Source organism: Macaca mulatta, chromosome 1 (assembly GCF_049350105.2).
Source record: "Macaca mulatta isolate MMU2019108-1 chromosome 1, T2T-MMU8v2.0, whole genome shotgun sequence".
Taxonomy (NCBI): Eukaryota; Metazoa; Chordata; class Mammalia; order Primates; family Cercopithecidae; genus Macaca; species Macaca mulatta.
The window spans coordinates 184,158,578-184,178,718 of NC_133406.1; the positions used below are offsets into that span (position 1 = coordinate 184,158,578).

The window sequence follows — 20,141 nt, forward strand, 5'->3', positions numbered from 1 at the left end:
GTCACCTCTTGGAATGCACTCCTCCCTTGTTTTGGAGTGCACTCCCCTCAATGGAGCAGCTCCTACCTGTCTGGATGCTCCCCCTCTGCTGTTTGTACGAGATTGTCTTTCTCTGCCCACTCTTTATTACCAGTGTTCCTCAGGGTTCCCTCCATGATTTTCCTCCTTCTAGACTCCTCTCTAGGAATTTTTCCACTGCAGCAATACCCCAAATGACATATCTCATCCAGATGAGCTCTATCCTGAACTCCAGATGTGTACATGGATCCAGCTAGTGGACATCTCTACCTGATAGGAGTGGCCATCTGCTCCCTAAACTTTCATGCATTCTCTGCTTCCCATGCTCGTGGGAAGCATTCATGGCCGGGCACGGTGGCTCATGCCTGTAATCCCAGCACATTGGGAAGCCGAAGCGGGTAAATCACCTGAGGTCAGGAGTTTGAGACCAGCCTGGCCAACATGGTGAAACCTTGTCTCTACTTAAAATACAAAAAAATTAGCTGGGCGTGGTGGCATGTGCCTGTAATCCCAGCTACTCAGGAGGCTGAGGCAGGAGAATCGCTGGAACGCAGGAGGTGGAGGTTGCAGAGAGCCGAGATCATGCCATTGCACTCCAGCCTCAGCAACAAAGCGGGACTCCATCTCAAACAAACAAACAAACAAACAAACAAACAAACAGAAAGAAAGAAAAGCATTCATATCCAGCTATTCACTGTATCCTCAAACCTCGAGTTATCCTAGACTCTTCACTTTCCCTCGTACATTATACCAAGTCTATCAGCCATTCATTCACTTGCTTATTCAATATTTATTTAATTCTTTTTTTTTGCCAGGGCTTTGTCCAGCAGCAGGTGATATTGAGATGAGTGAAACAGAGTCCTGGCCCTTGAGGAGCTCACAGTCAAATGGGAACAAATGCACATGAACAGGTGGCTGTCACTCTTGGTGCACAGTGCCGCAATAGAGGATTATGGGAAAAGACACCTACACCAACAATGGGGGTTGGGGTGGGGTGACAGAGGTCGAGCAAAGCTTTCTCGAGGAGATGATGCCTGTGCTGATCCGCAAAGAATGAGTAGGAGTTTGGCAGGGCAACAGGGGGTGTGAGATGGTGAGGAAAGGGAGGCATTCCAGGCAAAGGGAAAACATGAGACAATGAATGGGGGCGATAAATGGTTTCTCTCCTGCAGCTCTGACTTTCTTTTAACTACAAGCAAGTCAGAGCTGCAGGAGGGAAAAATGAAAGGCAGAAGTGGCTGGGGATGAGGAGAGGAGACTGAATGATGCAGGGCCTCGTGTTCCCTGGTAAAGAGTTTGGATGTATCCCATTGGAAATAGTGATCCAACAATTTAAGCAGGGACTGATTTTACCAGGTTAATTGTTGCAGGAAGATCATGATACCAGGTAAGGAAGGTTGGCAAGAGGAGCAGGGCTGGCTGCAATGAGAAGGCCTAGGGAGCGAGGATCAGGCCTGAACTAGGGCAGGTGCTCCAGGGAAATTACAGGAAGTGATATTGGCGAGTGATACTGGGAAGACATTCCCCAAGTAGAGTTGACTGCCTTTGCCCATCATTGGAATGTAGGAATGGCACAGAGGTAGAATAAAGATAATGAGGCTTTTTTCTAACTGAATGACAGGTGAAAATCAGTGTGGTTTACTGAGAACACAGGTGTGGAAACAGGCTGAGCATAATGAGTGAGTACCTTTAATTTTAATCCAGTTTTGAGATATTATACCCCAAAATGCTTTGTGAGCTTGAAAGATATTTTTCACACAGGGGATGGGGCTGACTGCAGCTCCTGGATCTGACCTTGTCCTCTGGGGGTTGAATCCATACCCTTGAAGTGGGGACAAAAGCTCAGGGCAGACCGTAGACTATTAAGCAATGAGGATAGCCAGGATCGAAGTCACAGGGACTGTCAGACTGAGAGGAGTCTTTGGTAACTTTGCAGGCCGGCTGTGCTGGGCCTCCTGCTCTCTGCCTCTTTCTGCTAGGAATGCTGGGATGTTTGGGTTACACAACAAATCCCCCTCTGTACCAGAAGGGGGAGGAACCTCTTGAACTCTGCCCATCCTCGCCTTCATTCCCCTCCACTTCCACGTGTTTCTCATTAAACGACTGATAGAAGGGGCTGGGGTCGTTGGTAGATTTATCATCACTCTGTCCTCCTCCAACTCAATCCTCCAGAAGAGCTTATGGTCTTAAAGGAAAAGGGGCTTTGAAGAATAAAGTGCAGCTATCAAGGAAAAATGATTTTAGGGCTATGTCTAGATATTGGTTTCCTTTTCTTTTTCTTTTTGCCTCTTTATTTTGTTTTAAAGGGCAGGTGTTTTCTGGTGTTTTGGAGCAGAACATAACTTCTCATGGCTTGCCTCTGACTTCTTTCAGGCCTCTGCTCAAAATGTCATCTCCTTATAGGCATTTTCTCTATGCACCCTGGTCACACTCCATCCTTTTACTTTGCTTTAGTGTCCTTTTTATTACTGAAATCGTACTATATACACTTCATGTACTTATAGTCTGTCTTCCCTGTTGAAACATAAGCTCTATGTGGACAGGGACTTTATCTGTCTTGTTTAGTGCGATATCCGTGTCAGTTAGGATCTGACAGTGTATTGGTTTCTTAGGGCTGACGTAATAAGGTACTATAGACTGGGTGGCCCAAACAACAGAAATTGATCATTTCATAGTTCTTATATTAGGGTTCCCTAGTGGGACGGAACTAATAGGATAGATGTATATAAGAAAGGGAGTTTATTAAGGAGAATTGACTCACAAGATCACAAGAAGCCAGTCCGAGTCCCCAAACCGCAAAGTAGGGAAGCTGACTGTGCAGTCTTCAGTCTGTGGCCAAAGGTCCAAGAGCCCCTGGCAAACCACTGATGTAGGTTCAAGAGTCTGAAAGCTGAAGAACTTGGAGTCTGATGTTCAAGGACAGGAAGCATTCAGTGTGGGAGAAAGATGAAGCCTGGGAGACTCAGTGAGTCTACCCATTCCACATTCTTCTGCCTGCTTTATTCTAGCCTCGCTGGTAGCTGATTAGAAGGTGCCCACCCAGATTGAGGGTGGGTCTGCCTCTCCCAGTCCACTGACTCAAATGTTAATCTCCTTTGGCATCACCCTAACAGACACACCCGGGAACAATACTTTGCATCCTTCAGTTCAATCAAGTTGACACTCAATATTAACTGTCATAGTTCTGGAAGCTAGAAGTCCAAGATCAAGGTGTAGGCAGGGCTGGTTTCTTCTAGGGGCCATGAGGGAGACTCTGTTCCATGCCTCCCTCCTAGCTCCTAGTGGTTCCTTCAGTGTTCCTTGGCTTATAGTCACATTACTCCACTCTCTGCCTTCATCTTCACATTGACATTCCACCTGTGAGTGTGTGTCTATGTTCAAATTTTGCCTTCTTATAAAGTCACATTCATATGGAATTAGGGGCCCAGCATATTTCATTTTATTACACCTGCAATGACTGTATTTCCAAATAAGATCACACTCTGAGATACCAGGTGTTAAGACTCCAGCATATGAATGCCGGAGGGACACAATGCAATTCCTAAGCAACACATAGTAAATATATCTGTTGAAGGGAGGAATGGATGGACAAAGGCACGGAGGCAAGAACTAGCATGGAGCCTGTAGAGGGCTCTGGGTTGTTTGGGATTCTTGGCTCATAAAGAGCAAGGCAGGGAGTGGGGAGGGCTGACACCTGGAGGTGTATGTAGCACCTCCTTAGCACGTGGGAAGCACTCAGATGGTAGCTGGTACAATTTTCATTTTTACTTGTCGTTAGGTGACTGCATGACTATCTCTGGGGCAATGCATCCCTGCTCCTAGAAGACTCAGTTCACGGCAAGTGGGGCTGACCTGTCAGCAATCTGGGCTGGCACCATCCTGTTTTCCAAAGGCCATGTGTTCACCAGCTTACTCAGCAGGTCCTTGAGGCCCACATCTTGTACGGAGGCCGTCTAACCTGGTTGCTGTTCCTTTATACTCCAACAATAGGCTGTATTCTGCCTGCTGATAAATAGTCTTATTATTCATGAACTGAGATCAGGGAAGGGTTGGTGGGAGTTCCGGAATATTTCCTTTAGGGTCATAACCACTGAAACACAATTTCTGACTAATCAACCCTTGTGATACGGCATGGGCAAGGTAACAACATAAATAGCAAAGGAAACCAAGATTAATGTGGAAATGTCTCTGGATATCAGGATAGGAAGTTGCGAAGGAGCCAAAGGGGCTTCTTGGAGAATGAGCTGGAAGTCGGGAGAGATAACCTAATGGTGGAGTGAAAAAGGGGCTCTGGTGTTGACATGGCCTGACATGAATCCAGCCTCTTCCTCCTATTAGCTGTGGGATTTGAGGCGAGTCACCTTCCCACTGTGAATCAGTTTCCCCTGCTCAAAGGTGGGAATAATATAACCCATTGTGAAAATGGGAGAATGTACGAGAATGTAACACAGGGTCTGGCATTTAAAAGAGCTCAATGCATGGTAGCAGTCATAATAATAGCTCACACCAATGGAGTGATTATAATGGGCAAGGCATTATTCTGATTGATCACCCATGAGGTCGGCACATCATAAAACTCATTTTGCAGTTGACAAAACAAGTTTGTAGGGTTTAAGTAAATGCCTAAAATCACATAGTTATTAAGTGGTGGAGCTGAGATTCAAACTCAGGCAGTCTATGCTAAGAGCTTGTGCATTTAACTATTATGCTAGGTAGTTATAGGCATAATTATAATTGATGTGAATGTTCACTAGCTACAAGGCAAACATTTGGGACTTTTTCAGTCAGGAGAACTGGAAAGAAGCTAAATAATGAAAGTGATTAAAAGTTATTAAATAATTCTCAGATTCCAGGTTATAAAAATACTTAGATTATCTCAATAATGCTCATGTTTGGCCTGGAAAAGATGTATTCTCCCCTGCATTTTAGAAACAAGGAAACTAAGGCTCAGAAATACGGCACAGCTAAGATTCAAATCCAAATCTGTTTGGGTCCAAAGCCCAGCCTCTCTCCATCATACCTGCTGCCTCCAGGAAATTAACTAGAGGTCACCTTCTAGGGACTGCATGACATCCCAGAGCAGGGATGACTAAAACCTGGGAGACTTTTCCTGACTTGCGTCAGAGCTGACTGGGACGGAGAACCACGAACAAGTTCCCAGTACAGTGGGTCCAAAATGAGTAACAAATCAGACTCCCAAAGGAAGTTTAAAAGGCAATAGGAAAAATACTGCTGGGATCTGATGGACTATGGGGTGCAGAGGAAACATCACAGAGCAAGGAAGATGGATAGGAGAGCCTATATTTAAAACTGGCTTGAGGTAAGGAAGGAAGCGATTGACCTAATTTTAGAAAGACTCAGACTCTGAGGCTCCTAAGGTATGAGACATGGAAACTCGGGTGAGGATTATTTATCATTTATCAACTTTGCCTTCCAGAGGAGGGGTTGGAGCTGATTCAGCTGAAAAGCATCCCCCATGGGCTTTGAAGTCAGATAGACCTAGGGTCGAGCTGAACTTGGCCAAGTGACTAATTTCACCACTCTAAGCCTTGGTTTCCTCATCTATAATATGGGCAATAGGATCTGCCCAATAGCGTTTTTTTTCCAGAGTTAAATGAGAAAAGATAGAAAGGGCCTAATAAATTACCTGACCCAGATGGATACTCAATTAATGTCATTGAATGAATCTTCATGGAGAGACCACATGTTTATAAAAAGTCTTCAGTGAATCATGGTAAGAGTATTGCCAATGGACTCTAATTTCTTTAGATTAGAAAAGAGGTTTTCATGTTGGTTGCATTTGTTTTTTTCCTTATTAAATGTCTACTGCACTCTGAAGACTTTAAGAATGTTTAATAATTGAATGATTCTGTATTTATATACTTAAACTCTGGCATAAAATATTGTTGCTAATTACATAATGTACTCTGGCTTACATTATAGGACTTCTGGATTTTTTTTTTTTTTAAACACCATAATCTCTTTTGTCTTCAACACTGAGATAGCTTTATTTTTTCTTCTGGTTCTAAAAATAATAAAAGTTGGTTGAATTTTTTTTTTTTTTGAGACAGAGTCTTGCTCTGTAGTCCAGACTAGAGTGCAGTAGTGCAATCTCAGCTTACTGCAACCTCTGCCTCCCGGGTTCAAGTGATTCCCCTGCCTCAGCCTCCTGAGTAACTGGGATTATAGGTGTGCACACACACCCCCAGCTAATTTTTGTATTTTTCGTAGAGACGGGTTTCACCATGTTGGCCAGGGTGGTCTCGAACTCCTAACCTCAAGTGATCCCCCTGCCTCAGCCTCCCAAAGTGCTTAGATTACAGGTGTGAGCCACCGCACATGGCCAAACATAATTTTATGAACTCACTGTGCTATGAAGTAGAAAGTGAAAGAATACCCTCTCATTTGACTTCCTAGATATAACCATCTTTTATGTGTATATGATTTTAGATTTTACTTTAAAGCATATATGTTGCATTGCATTCGACACACACACACACACACACACACACACACACACACACACACTTAGTGCAGTCTTGACTTTTAGCTAAATACATTGCCGCCTAAAATAAAGACAACATGTCCTAGCCTATCCTCCAGCTACGTGTGTCTGTGTGGTTAGCTTCTGGCCATTGACAGAACAGAAGACGGGTTGTGGAGCACCGTAGAGGTAGCTTAAGAGTCATTGACTTGGATGAGAGGTGTGTCTTTTCATGCTTTTTTCTGCCCTCTTTCTTCTGGACTATAGAATAGATGTGAAGCAATCATCTTTTTTTTTTTTTTTTTTTTTTTTTTTTTGAGATGGCGTTTTGCTCTTGTTGCCCAGGCTGGAGTACAATAGCGCAATCTCGGCTCACCGAAACCTACGCCTCCTGGGTTCAAGCGATTCTCCTGCCTCAGCCTCCCGAGTAGCTGGGATTACAGGCATGTGCCACCACGCCCGACTAATTTTTGTATTTTTAGTAGAGATGGGGTTTCTCCATGTTGGTCAGGCTGGTCTCGAACTCCCGACCTCAGGTGATCCACCTGCTTTGGCCTCCTAAAGTGCTGGGATTACAGGCATGAGCCACCGTGCCTAGCCTGAAGCAATCATCTTAAGCCATGAAGTGGTCCCGAGGAGGAAACCACACACTGGACACCAAGGGAAAGGCAAATGAGTCATGATAACTTAGTGGAATAGCCATGCCAGCCCTGATTGCCCTTCATCAGGCCTTCCTCATCACTGGAGAATAACCCTCTGTGATTTTAAGTCACTGTGGTCAGGTCTTCTATGAATTGTACTTGGATGCAATCTCTAAATGACACACAGTCCTCCTGCCCTCTTAAATTAAATTTGTATTATAGATATTTTCCACTGTCAATGCATAAAACATCTACCATGTTCTTTTTAATAACACAATATTCATAATAGTCCATTGAAAGGATTTATCAAAATTTACTCAATTCTTTATTGACAAAACTCAAAATTTCTTTGAAAATTATACACAGTATGGTATAGAAATCTTTGTGCACAATTTAATATTCTCTTAGGATAAGAAGAGGAATTTTAAGGCTAAAAGATTTGTGCATTTTAAATAAATAGGTATTGCCAAATTGTCTCTAGAAAAGTTGTTTCAAGTTATACTTCTTAGGTAAAATTATATATTTGTGTAATTACATATATATATGTTATACATTTGAAACATGAAGAATAGCATAAGATATGTGGTATGCCTTAAGGCCAGGCACGGTGGCTCACGCCTGTAATCCCAGCACTTTGGGAGGCTGAGGCGGGCGGATCACGAGGTCAGGAGATCGAGACCATCCTGGCTAACACGGTGAAACCCCATCTCTACTAAAAATACAAAAAATTAGCTGGGCATGGTGGCGGGCACCTGTAGTCCCAGCTACTTGGGAGGCTGAGGCAGGAGAATGGCATGAACCTGGGAGGTGGAGCTTGCAGTGAACCGAGATTGCGCCACTGCACTCCAGCCTGGGTGACAGAGCAAGACTCCGTGTTAAAAAAGAAAAAAAGAAAAGAAATGTGGTATGCCCACTATCCAGTTGAAGAAATAGAACATTTCCACAGCCCTTCTGAAAGGTCCTGTGTACCTCATTCTCACTGCTCACCAACCCTCTTCAACCAGCAGGCTAGTATCTCTTTGGCTCCTTCAACAGCCCCTGAGGCGAGTGGGACTCTTTCATTAGCAAGTGATGGACAACCCACACCCCTGCTCTGCAAAAGAATGTATCAGTTCATACAGTTTCAAGATCCTGGGCTGGCACTGGCTGGAGGAGTCTCACATGATCTCTCTTCCTCTCTCAGGACTCCTTTCTTCCGTATTGGCTTCAGTGTCAGTTTCCACATAGCACCAGGATGGGCCAGCAGCGCCAGGCCTGCATTCTCCGGGTTTCTATCCAGAGGAAAAAAATACTGCATCTTCCCTTTAGCTCCCACACAAGACCTGGCTTCACTCTGATTAGATTAACCAGAGTACCGAGCCAGTCCTGAGCATACTAGCTCCCACTGTGGCTTTGTCATCTGGAGTCTATCAAAGCCTTTCTGATGCTAATTTATACTTTCTGCCTGTACTGGGATAACAAACTCCAGGAGTTAACTACTTTTTTTTTTTGTAATATACTCCCTGGTAGAGGACAGTACAGAGATAATGTCTGCTAACATTTACTGAGTGCTGTAAAGTCCCGGACACCTCACTTTATTCAGTCTGCCTAATGTCTCTGCAAGGTGTGTATAATCCCCATTTTATAAATGAGGAAAGTAGAGAAGTTAAGTAACTTTGAGCTCACACAGCTTGTGTGTGTTGCGGTTGACCTCACTGCAGTGTCTAGTGGCCACATGGCAGGCCACACAGCCTCCGTTGCAATAGGCACGTGTTTACCTCACAGGGCTGTTGAAAATATCACATGAAAACACTGTGTCAGCTGAAGCACTTCACAAACATCAGTTCACTGAACTCATTGACATGCCATAGATTTACCTACTTCGAGCCCCCAGGGGGAAAGGAAGAGGACAGATTGGTCACTGGCCTTGTCATCCTGAGATCAAAAAATTAAGCAAGGGAAGAATGAGACAAATTATTCCCCAAACTGTTTTTCTGTATTTCCACAAAGGCTGTCTACTACTCTTTGGGATTTTAAGAATTACACAAAATACTTTTAAAACAACTATGTACTCTAGACAAACAAGGTGCTGGTAGGACCTGTGAGGGGTGGTAGAAAGAACTAGAATTCAGAGTGGACAGACCTGGGTTCCAGCCTTGCCTCTGGCCATTGCCGGCCCTCCTGTGTGCCTTAGAGACTGGCTCAGTCTTCTTGCTGGCCTCAGTTTCCCCATTGGTTCAACAAGGGGTTTGAATAGAGACATTTCCAATCCTAAAGTTTTTCGTCTGTCGAATAAATATGGAGTGGGGCGACAAGGAGGCGATATGGAGTGGGGCGACGAGGAGGCGATATGGAGTGGGGCGACGAGGAGGCGATATGGAGTGGGGCGACGAGGAGGCGATATGGAGTGGGGCGACGAGGAGGCGATATGGAGTGGGGCGACGAGGAGGCGATATGGAGTGGGGCGACGAGGAGGCGATATGGAGTGGGGCGACGAGGAGGCGATATGGAGTGGGGCGACGAGGAGCCGATATGGAGTGGGGCGACGAGGAGGCGATATGGAGTGGGGCGACGAGGAGGCGATATGGAGTGGGGCGACGAGGAGGCGATATGGAGTGGGGCGGTGAGGAGGCGATATGGAGTGGGGCGGTGAGGAGGCGATATGGAGTGGGGCGGTGAGGAGGCGATATGGAGTGGGGCGGTGAGGAGGCGATATGGAGTGGAGGTGATGAGGAGGTGATATGGAGTGGGGCGGCGAGGAGGCGATATGGAGTGGGGTGGTGAGGAGGTGATATGGAGTGGAGGTGATGAGGAAGTGATATGGAGTGGGGGTGATGAGGAGGTGATAGTGGCCCCGGGCTCACTAAGTTATTATCCCCGAAAGCTTCAGAGAGAAAAGAAAATATCTTCCACTGACATTAGAACAACCTCCTTGTGGGCTGAGGAGGAGCTGAGGAATGGGACCCTAGGGGTTTTCCTGCCTCTGGAAATATTTGGCTTTGGTTATTCCCCAGCCAAAAGCCTTGCGACTCCTGCAAGGAGTTGCTTGGAGTACATGGCCAAGCTCCAGTTTGGATGTGAGGAATATAGGTCATTAGTAAGAGATTTTAATGTCCCGTAAACTGGCTTCCTGGAGGGGGGTGCTCACTCCAGTGTAATTGAGCTGTTAGTGAGAAACTCAGCCTGTCTGCAGCCAAGGACATGCAGAGTTTGGGGAGAAAGTCTTGGGGAGGTGCAGTGTCAGGAGATGAGATGAGCACTGGCCTGGGAGTCAGGGGCTATAGTCCAGGCTCTGTCACTGACCCAGGCAAGTCACTTACTTCTTCTCCCTGGGCCTCATTTTCTTTGTTTTCAAAATGAGGGGTAGTATTGAATGTGCTTTGGGGCTTTCCAGTTCAGACAAAAAGCATATGAGGAGGTTAAGCCAACAGATACTGGAGCCACCGTGCCTGAATTCTGATCCAGTCCTGATGCTCACTGTCTTTGTGTCCTTGGGTGATTTATTTTAACTCTCTGCACTTCAGTTTTCTCATCTGTAGAATGGGAATAGACTCACTACGTGTCGTTTTGTAACAATTCAATGTAAAGCACTTAAAATAATGCCTGGCATAAAGTAAATGCTCTCCAAGTACAAGTCATTATATGACTAAATTGCCGTAACACATTATGAAGTCTGACCCATTCCAGAGCAGGCAATGCCCTCTGTGCAGGAGAATGGGGGGAGCAGCATTTCTGCTGTGGGGATGGCCAGCCTGCGAGGCTCCAGCCATGCACCAGGCTTTCTCTGGCAGGGGGAAGAGGACTTTGTACCCAACCAACTCTGTCTGTTGAGTACTGTACAGGGAGGAAGCTTCTTGCTAAGGAAGACTCTCTGGGGTCAAAGACTAAGACACACTGTCTCATGGCAGGGAAGAGGGGAAAGTAAAAGAAAGGAAGGAAAGAGGAGGTGGTTTCCTCTGTATACAGTCAGAGTAGGATGTGCTTTGGGTGAGACATGGGTTCACATCCTGGCTATGTCACACTCACTTGTTGTGGAAGCCTTGGATGAGTATCTAGATTTTTCTGTCCTTCTTGTCACTCATTTGTCAGATGAGAACATAGTATCCAGATCTGTCATCTGCAGATAGTGTGAATGGAATAATGGCGCAGTGTCAGCTACAATGAGGATGCTGAAGTGTGAGTGGAATCAGAGTCAGAAGACAGGAGGCTATGGCCTGTGACAACACCAGGGCAGGCCAAAGAGCGGGGGGTTGTTGTTGGTGGTGGTAATGTGTGTGTGTGTGTGTGTGTGTGTGTGTGTATAAGGGTGTGTTACAGTGCCAGTGGGGAAGGAGAAAGAGGGATGATTTGCAGTTTCTTGAGGTTTGGTAAGGCCTTACCCAATGACATGTCCAAGTCTCTTTAGCTTAAATTTCCCTGCTGTGGCTCAGGCCCACACCCTCTCCCACCCAGACACCTGTACCAGCCTCTTCCCTGGTCCGCTGCCTTCACTCTTGCTGTGATCAGAGTCATCCTTCTAAAGTGGAGGCCGGGTGCAGTGGCTCATGCCTATAATGCCAGCACTTTGGGAGGCTGAGGCAGGCAGATCACTTGAGGCCAGGAGTTCAAGACCAGCCTGGCCAACATGGCAAAACCCTGTCTTTACTCAAAATACAAAAATTAGCTGGGTGTGGTGGCATGCACCTGTAGTGCCAGCTACTTGGGAGGCTGAGGCAGGAGAATCGCTTGAACCTGGGAGGAGGTAGAAGTTGCAGTGAGCCAAGATTGCACTACTGCACTCCAGCCTGGACAACAGAGCAAGACTCTGTTTCAAAAAAAAGAAAAAATAAACAGTAGAGATTTGATAGCATCACTATGATGGCTTCCCCCATCCTTGGGATAAAAAATAAGCCTCTGAGTAAGGGTATCTTCTGACTGCTGGCAGAGGTCCCTTGTCCTCCCTTCCCCACCCTGCTGTGTGCCCAAGACTCTGACCTGTATGGAGTGCATTCCTGGGCCCACACACATTTGCATTTTAAGTTGGGTTCAGCCAGTGAAGCCCAGCAAGAGACGGGAGGGCAGGAGGAGAGCAGTCAGAGCGTTTACCTTTCACCTCCCTCTTGCCTGGTCTTCCCTCTACCTGGAGGCCACAGCTCCTGCCATAGTGTTCCCTATGCTGCTTCCTCCTTTTGCCCCTCCAGGCTTCAAGGTGGTAATGGCTACTAGCCCAGGAGTAGTGCAGCATCCATTATTACTTCTCACCTTCCCTGCCCACAGTTTGTGCAAAGTTCCTTTGCTAAACTTTTCTTCAGCCACTCAGATGAGCATGCCATCTCTTTGCTGCTGGGTCCCTGACTGACAACAGCTTACAAGATCCTGCAGGATCTGCCCCTGCCTATCTTTGCCCTTGCACCCAGTGTTCCAAATTCTCTCCAGTATTCAAAGGCAACAGCCTCTTTCTCAGCCCAGAGCTCTCCTGCAACTGGTGCTTTGCCCAGGACGACTTCATTTCTCTGTACTGACTTCCTACAAGAAGTCTTCCTTAATCCCCCTGGGCTGGGTGTGAGCCCCTTCTCTGGCTCTGGTCCCCTGCACACAACATGCACCGTATACCATGATTGCTTACTCTGTCTTTCCTACCAGACGGTAACCCCCTGCGGGCAGGACAGGAACCATGTCTCACCCTTAGAGAAGGGAGAGGTGAAGAGCACAGACTCTGGAGGGAGGCTGCCTGCTTTGTCACTCACCAGCTGTGTTTGTGTAGCCCTAAGCAAGATCCTTAGTCTCTATATGAACTGTTACCTCATCTGTAAAATGGGGATACAGATAATATCTACCTATAGTATTGTGAGTATTAAATTAGCTCATATACATAAAACACTTAGTTTTACATGTGGGATAAGTACATGGAAAATGTTAGGTATTGTAGTCAGTTTGTGACAAAGTGTGTGCTCGATAAATAGAGAATGAATGAAATATCTAATAGGTATATCAGCACAATACTCTTTCTCATTTAGTTTTTATAGCAGCCTTGTGGGGAACAGAGGCAGAAATTCTATTCCCACTTTTCAGATGGGGACCCTAAAGCTTGGAGGGACTTGCCCAGAGACCCACAATTAACACAGAGCTGAGGGACACATGGAACCTGGGAAGTGAGACCCCCTTGCTAGCTGCCCTCTCCTGCGGGTTGGGCAGCCTCTCCTTCAGCTGCCCCAGGGTGTGAGGAGGCCGGTGGGATTCAGTTCCAGCCCGTTCTCCTGCTCTGGGATAGGGGAAGCTGCAGAGTGTAGAATCCAGTGCTCTTAGGGGCCTCAACTTTGATCACTTTCCCTGAAAGTCTCTGAGTCACCTTTGGGATTTTCCGGGCCATAAGGTCCTGGAGGGTTAAAAACAAAAGTCCAATGTGTCGCAAGTTGACCTAGGCTTCCATCTGGGAAATGCGGGAGTTAGTGGGAGAACCCCAGGAAGTGAGACTCAGAAGAGCATATGCCTTTAACGTTTCAATGAATAGCAGTGATAACAATAATAATTTATTTAAGGTCCGTCATAACTAAGAACATTTATTTGGTGCTTCCGGGAGTGCACGCATGCTCTGATGGCACTCGGCATGCTGCACTCTGATCAGTCACATCTGTGCCTGTTGTACTTGTCAGTGGAGATTTTCATTTAACCCCTGAAGCCCAGAACCCAGCTCTGTGCCTGATACCCCAAAGGAGCCCCAGTGGTTGTGGTATGACTGACCAAATACATGACTAGATCTAGCATCTTCCTTGTTCCCCACACAGCTCCATTTTACAGATAAGGAAACTGAGGTTCAGAGAGGATAAATGCTTCAATGAAGGTAACACTTGTGAATCCAATTTCTCCAGGAGGCCTCATGGTTTAATGACGAGGAGCCAAAGTTTTCAGGTCAAACGGACCTAGGTTCATATTCTCAATCTGCCAGCTACCTGCTATGTGATATAAGTTACTCAACCTCTCTGAGCTTCAAGGGTGTTATTGGTGAAGAGGGAACAGTAATAATAAATATTTTATCTGGTTGTTTTAAGGATCAGCCTAATGCATGCAAAAAGACTGGCACACTGGCACAAAGAAAGTGCTCCGCAAATGTTGGTTGCTGTTATCACTATTCTTATCGTCTTTGTGATCCTTTTCATTGTTATTTTTTCTTATTATGTAAAAGAATGTACTGCACTATTGGTTATTTTGATTATTGAATATGCACCTGGCATATACTAGGATGATGACCAATTAGTAACTGTCCTTTCTTTTTGGGAATTTCACTTTATTGGTCCTTTTCTTTCTGGGGGTAGTCTAGTGTAGCCTCTGCTATGACTCATGGCCCCAGAGCTGAATGTTTTCAAGGGGTTCATGAAGCCCTGACTCTTGCTGATATGGGAGCATGGAAAAGGATGACGAAATTGGGGGTGATGACCCAGGAGTAGGCTTGCTACAGTCAGGTGGGCAGAAAATATTGCTCAGCTTCTAAGCAAGCCGAGAATCACTTCAGGACAGCCCCAAATTGCCACACATATACTGCTCTGCTTGAGCGAGGTGGCCATATGAGCTATTTCAGGGACTTTCCAAGGAATTCTGGAAGCTTCTTGCCAGTCCCTCTCTCAATCTCTCCTTGGGGAAGGAGGCTAATTCTTTTTATATCTCTTGAGATATGTTTTCTCTGCAAAGACAATTCGAGGGCCAGCAACTTGAATAATATTTTATAATCTAATTAGGAGCCAGGTTGTCTCTCCAACATGGGGTGATCGCACTGATGGGCCTATACTCTATCAGGTTGATAAACCTGGGAGATGCTTACAATCTTTTCATGATCCAGAAGGGGAAACTGAGGTCAAGTGTCATGGTTGGGAAGAGACCCAGACTATGGGACTCATCACGAAAGAGTCAGCATGAAGGAGTAGGAAATGTAATTCTGCCTGGGCTACAGCCTGGTTTTGCTGTTTATTACCTGAGTGACCTTGGGCAAAAACTCCAATACCCTGGACCTCAGTTTTCTTACCTGTGAAATGGGCATAATGATACCTTCCTCCCAGGAGCAGCAGAAAGCATAGAAAACACAATGGAGAGAGAAGCCCCTAGCATAGTACTTGGCATAAAATAAGTCCCCTTTTCCTCCTGCTTCTCCTTGCTTCCTGAAATAAAGAGGGGCTTTGGAATCAGACTGGCCTGGGTTCAAATCCTGTGTGAACTTGAGAAAAGAATTAACTTTTATGGGTCTTGGTTTTCTCATTTATAAAATGACAACAAGGACAACCACGCTGAGGGTCTTTGAGGAATCCGAGAAGACAGATGTCACATAGGAGGCCCTCCTAGACAACGCTGCTCTCCTTCCTTCCACTCTCCTCCGGGATTCCTTCTGCAGCCTCACAGGCTGGGGTTCCCTATTCCGAGCTAAGGCAGCAGGGAAATGTGTCTGCAAGTCTCTAGCCTCTCTGGGCAGGTACAGTGTACCCAGCTCAGGGCTCATCAGCAGAACTGGTGGTGCTGGGGACAGGACACTCCCTTCCAGCCCTCAGGCCACTTCAGGACACAGATCCCTCAGGGGGTGTCAAACCCAAAGAGGATCACAGTAACAGTTTCCAGAGGGGTTGTTGGAGACTTGGATGCATAAATAACCCCTATGAGACAGCCCCTTGGCATGCCTTCCTTGTGGGGAGTAAACATTACGTTATTCAGAGAGACACTTAGGTTTCAAACCACTTCATATTTAATCAGCAATCATGCTCCCTTCCAAAAGCCATTCCAGGAAAAACATCAGTTTAATTTTTGACAAGAAACAAGGCGTTCTGAAAACGTGTGCACATAGCCCGAGCCTCAAGGGACAAACTCATGGCTCTGTTTCGAGCCAGAGGTGGTGTTTCAACCTGGTACATTGTGGCCAAAATGATGCACTTCAGTCCGGTGTTTGCAGTTGTCCTGAGGAGCGGTGCTGGATTGTTGGGGAACAGAGGGAGGAACGAAGGCTGCAGGCAGAAGAGACTTGCATTGGAATCCCATCTGCGCCTTTTATTAGAGCCGTGCCCTTCAGCAAGATGTTTAACCCCTTGGAGTCTCATGGTCTTTGCCGTAAACTAGGAATAACTATGTCTGCTGCTTGGAAGGTTGGGATGAGATCTAGCCAATGCATTAGGTCGAGCCGTATGAAATTGCCATTTTTGAAGGTCAAAAATGATAGACTATTGGCAATCGGCAATTTCATATGCTTCCAGCTACTAGATAAGGTGCCTGGCAGATGTGAACAGTCTCTTAACTGTGCTAAGCATTTTACAGAATCTCAAAACTTTAGTAGGCTTAAGAAGTGGGGGCTGAGGCCGGGTGTGGTGGCTCACACCTGTAATCCCAGCACTTTGGGAGGCCGAGGCAGGTGGATCACCTGAGGTCAGGAGTTCAAGACAAGCCTGGCCAGCATGGCAAAACCCCGTCTCTACTAAAAACACAAATTAGCCAGGCGTGGTGGTGGATGCCTGTAATCCCAGCTACTCAGGAGGCTGAGGCAGGAGAACTGCTTGAATCTGGTGGGCAGAGGTAGCAGTGAGCCAAGATTGCACCACTGCACTCCAGCCTGGGCAACAAGAGTGATACTCTGTCTCAAAAAAAACACAAAAAAAACAAAAAAAAGTGGGGGCAGAGAGGAATGGGTAAAAAATCTGATTTAGAAGATCTTTGGGGGAGCCTAGAAATCTGCATTTTAATGAACTTGTTATTACTCCTCCAGGGGACTTTTTTTTTTTTTTTTTTTTTTTTGAGACTGGGTCTTGCTCTGTCACCCAGGCTGGAGCACAGTAGTGCAGTCATAGCTCACTGCAGCCTGCAACTGCACTCCAGGTGATTTTGATGAGGTGAGGCTTAGCGCTCAGTTGATCAAGGCTTTGAATGAATAAAAACCTGAAAAGAAGGGAATAGAATAATAAACTGCAAATCCCTCTCCCAACTCGCCGTCTAGGTCTGTTTGTTTGTTTTCTTTTTTTGATCCAGATGGGTGTTGCAAGATTAGTGTGTGTGGGTGTGTGTGTGTGTATGTGTGTGTGTGTCAGAGAGAAAGGGAGAGAGAGAGAGAGTTCACGCGTGCACTCACAAGAGGGCACTTGGAAATCCCTCTGATGGCATTTAAACCACCTAACTCTAGTATCTGGGACTTCTCTTCCCTTTTGAATTACCTCCATTTTTGGATCATTCTGAGGCAGGGGTTGGTCAATATGTATTATACCCTCAGTAGCTGTCTTCAATATTCTAATATTTAAAACAGTTTCAGCTGTTTCAAAATGTCCTTAAAAGTTGGAGGAAGAGGATTAGCCAAGAGGTATTAGCCAATAGGGAAACATAAATATCAGATCTGGAAGTGTGTTGTGAGCCTGATCCCAGCTCCGCACATCTCAGGTGAGGAAGACGTGAGCCAGGAAGGCGATGGCACCTCCCAAGGTTATGCAATGTGAGTTGGGGCAGAGGTGGAGGTGGAACTCAGGTGGAACTTTGCTTTCCTGGGAGCCTGTAACTAACCTTACCTTAGTCTCCTGATCGCTGTATGGACTTAACAAATCCTGCGGGATCTGAGTTTCCCCAATGTGTACCTACCTGACTTCTTTCAAATGCTCCTTCCTGTTGCAATTTATACCGTACACACATCTTCCAGGTAAAACAATCCTATTAATTCTTCTATTTATTCAATAAATATAAATCAGGTACACTGAGGATGCAGTGGTGAGCAAATCAGGCATTATTCTTACCCTCATGAATTCTACAGGCTTCATCTTCCCAACAGGTATGAGTGCTCTAAGGTAAAAGCAGTGGAACTTACATATAATGGAGAGACCTGCTCTAGTTGAGGCTTTGTAGAGGTTGCCCATTCTTTACTTTGTGATGGGTACCTGGTGATGAGTCCAGGCTCCAAAATATTTTTGCAAAGTTTTTTGAATCCATACTAATCCCAGGCACCATGCTGGTCTTTATAGCTTAGCTGTAGATGTAGAAGAAAGGAGGATGAAGCCAGAAAGAGTACCGATACTCAAGCCAAGTTGATGTTGGCAAAAGCGTCATATCTCACACAGTTAGGAGGGAGTCCTACTTCCTCTGGGTAGGCGGTCTTGGGGTCCCCACAGACCTCAGAGGTGCTACCTGTGTTGCTTGGTCTTCAGCTCTGTCCCCGCACCTGCAAAACAGAGACAATAAGACTCTTTCCTTCAGAGGGGTTGTTGTGAGAATTAATAGAAATAGCATGAAGAAGTACCTAATTCTGTGTCTTAACTTGTAATGCCTGAAGAATATTAACTGTTTCCTACAGGAAATTTTCTCCACACAAATTGAACACTATGTGGCATGGACCAGGCTTGAGCTAGGTGTGTTGGACTCCTAGTCCAGAGCCCGCTGACTCTACGATGCCCTGAGCTCTCGTCAGGATAAGTTGTGGAATGTTCCAGAAAACCTTAACTTTATGCTTTCAGTCTGAACTTTATTTGGGAGATATTAGGGATCCACTGTGCTCTTTGAGCAAAGCATCATATGACATAGTCGCTTTTAGGTGATGAACGGCTAGGTGAACGTGGGGGTTGAGGAGGAGATGAAAGCTAGAGGCCAAGAGTCCATTTGATTTGGACTATCTCATGAATTCAGTTCTATGGGAGCCCTCAACCCCTGAAGCAGGGCGGGGAGCAGCTGGGAGGGACAGATGGGAGAGTGTTCATCTCCCCAACAGAAGCACTTAGCGGCTGCCTGGGTCATTTGAGCCTGGTTCTGATTTCATGGACATGGCGCATCACCTGTATCCTCAGTGTCTCCTTCAGTGCCTGTTGCTGCTGGGTTGGCTGGTGACCATCTTGTTTTGCCCTTTGAAGGAGGCAATGGCTTCAGACACCAGATTTAAAAAATTGCTGTCACTCAAAATTAAGGGAGTAATCACTCTGCCAGTCACCCATTAGAAATCATGTCATAGTTATTTTTCATGCTAGATCCTTTCCAGACATGGTCTGTAGTTTTCACAGCAACCCTGAAAAATGGGCATTATTATCTGTATTTTACAAATAAGGAACCCAAAGGTCTGAGATGTTAAACCAATAAACAATGTGACAAGGAAACATAGTTTACCAAGTGAAAGAAGTAGAAAATGAGCCCAGCCTGCTCTGAGCGTGAAGCCTCTTGCTTCCTTCTCAGCCACCTTTTAGAGATGCTCCTCTTTTCCAGATGAGGAAACCTAGGCTCAGTAAAGCAAAGTGACTTGGCTAAAATCATGCAGCCAGCACAACAGCTGAGTACCAGATAACTTTAATAGAGGGTTCACTATGTCTTGGGCAGTGGGCTAAGACCCTAATGTACACTATCTCATTTAATTCACAAAACAGCTTGCTTTATGTCACATAATAAATGTGAGAACTGGTATTTATGATCAGGCTTATCTGACTTCGGGGTTTTCAGTGGTCCGATTCTGCTTTAAAGAAGACAATCTCAAGTCCTCAGTGGGAGAGAGGTCATGTTGGCTAAGAAAGCACCTAATCAGAATTTATGGGGTAAAGCTGCTACAAGCCACCACTTCCTCTGAATGCAATTCCTGTCCATTCTTTAATGATGGATAGAAACCTATGCAGTGAGGATCAGGAATGTCTGGCCTCATGTAATGGGCATTTGAGTGAAGTGCACCAGTTATTTGTTACGATCAACAAAGAGATAAAACCCTAAAGACACGAGGATGGCTGAGTTCAGATGGATGAGTGCAGGCTGCCTCTCTGGGATCTTTCTTTCCCAAGGAAATTGATGGAAGATGTGTCAGGTTGAGCTCACAGCATTCCAGCCCAGAGGGTCAGCTGTCCGAAACCTGTGCATGCCCTCCACCCAGAGATGAGGGGGCTGGGGAAGGGTCCTCACAGTCCCTGACCCAGTAGTGGAGATGAGGCCCTGTCTGCTCTGTAAATACTGCAGACATTCCTGGGAGATGAAAGACAGTTCCACAGGCAGCATCCCAAGCTCCTCCAAACTCCAGGCATGCACTGGTCATCTTAGCCAGCTCTCTCTTTAAACAACACTGTATGATACAG

At 45.9% G+C, this 20,141-nt stretch overlaps 1 protein-coding gene across 2 annotated transcripts in view; it reads left to right on the forward strand.

The window, feature by feature from the left end:
* The window catches only part of LOC106998852 (uncharacterized), a 93,520-nt gene that overhangs the window by 25,083 nt on the left and 48,296 nt on the right, over positions 1–20,141 (forward strand). The window contains exons 7-9 of one of the 2 annotated variants that reach the window (XR_013401694.1): positions 834–929; positions 1,640–1,697; positions 3,797–19,182. The gene's annotated coding sequence lies outside the window, so the exon portion shown is untranslated. Of the gene's footprint in view, positions 1–833; positions 930–1,639; positions 1,698–3,796; positions 19,183–20,141 lie in introns of those variants that run through there. The other variant, XM_077955850.1, reaches the window with a different exon arrangement.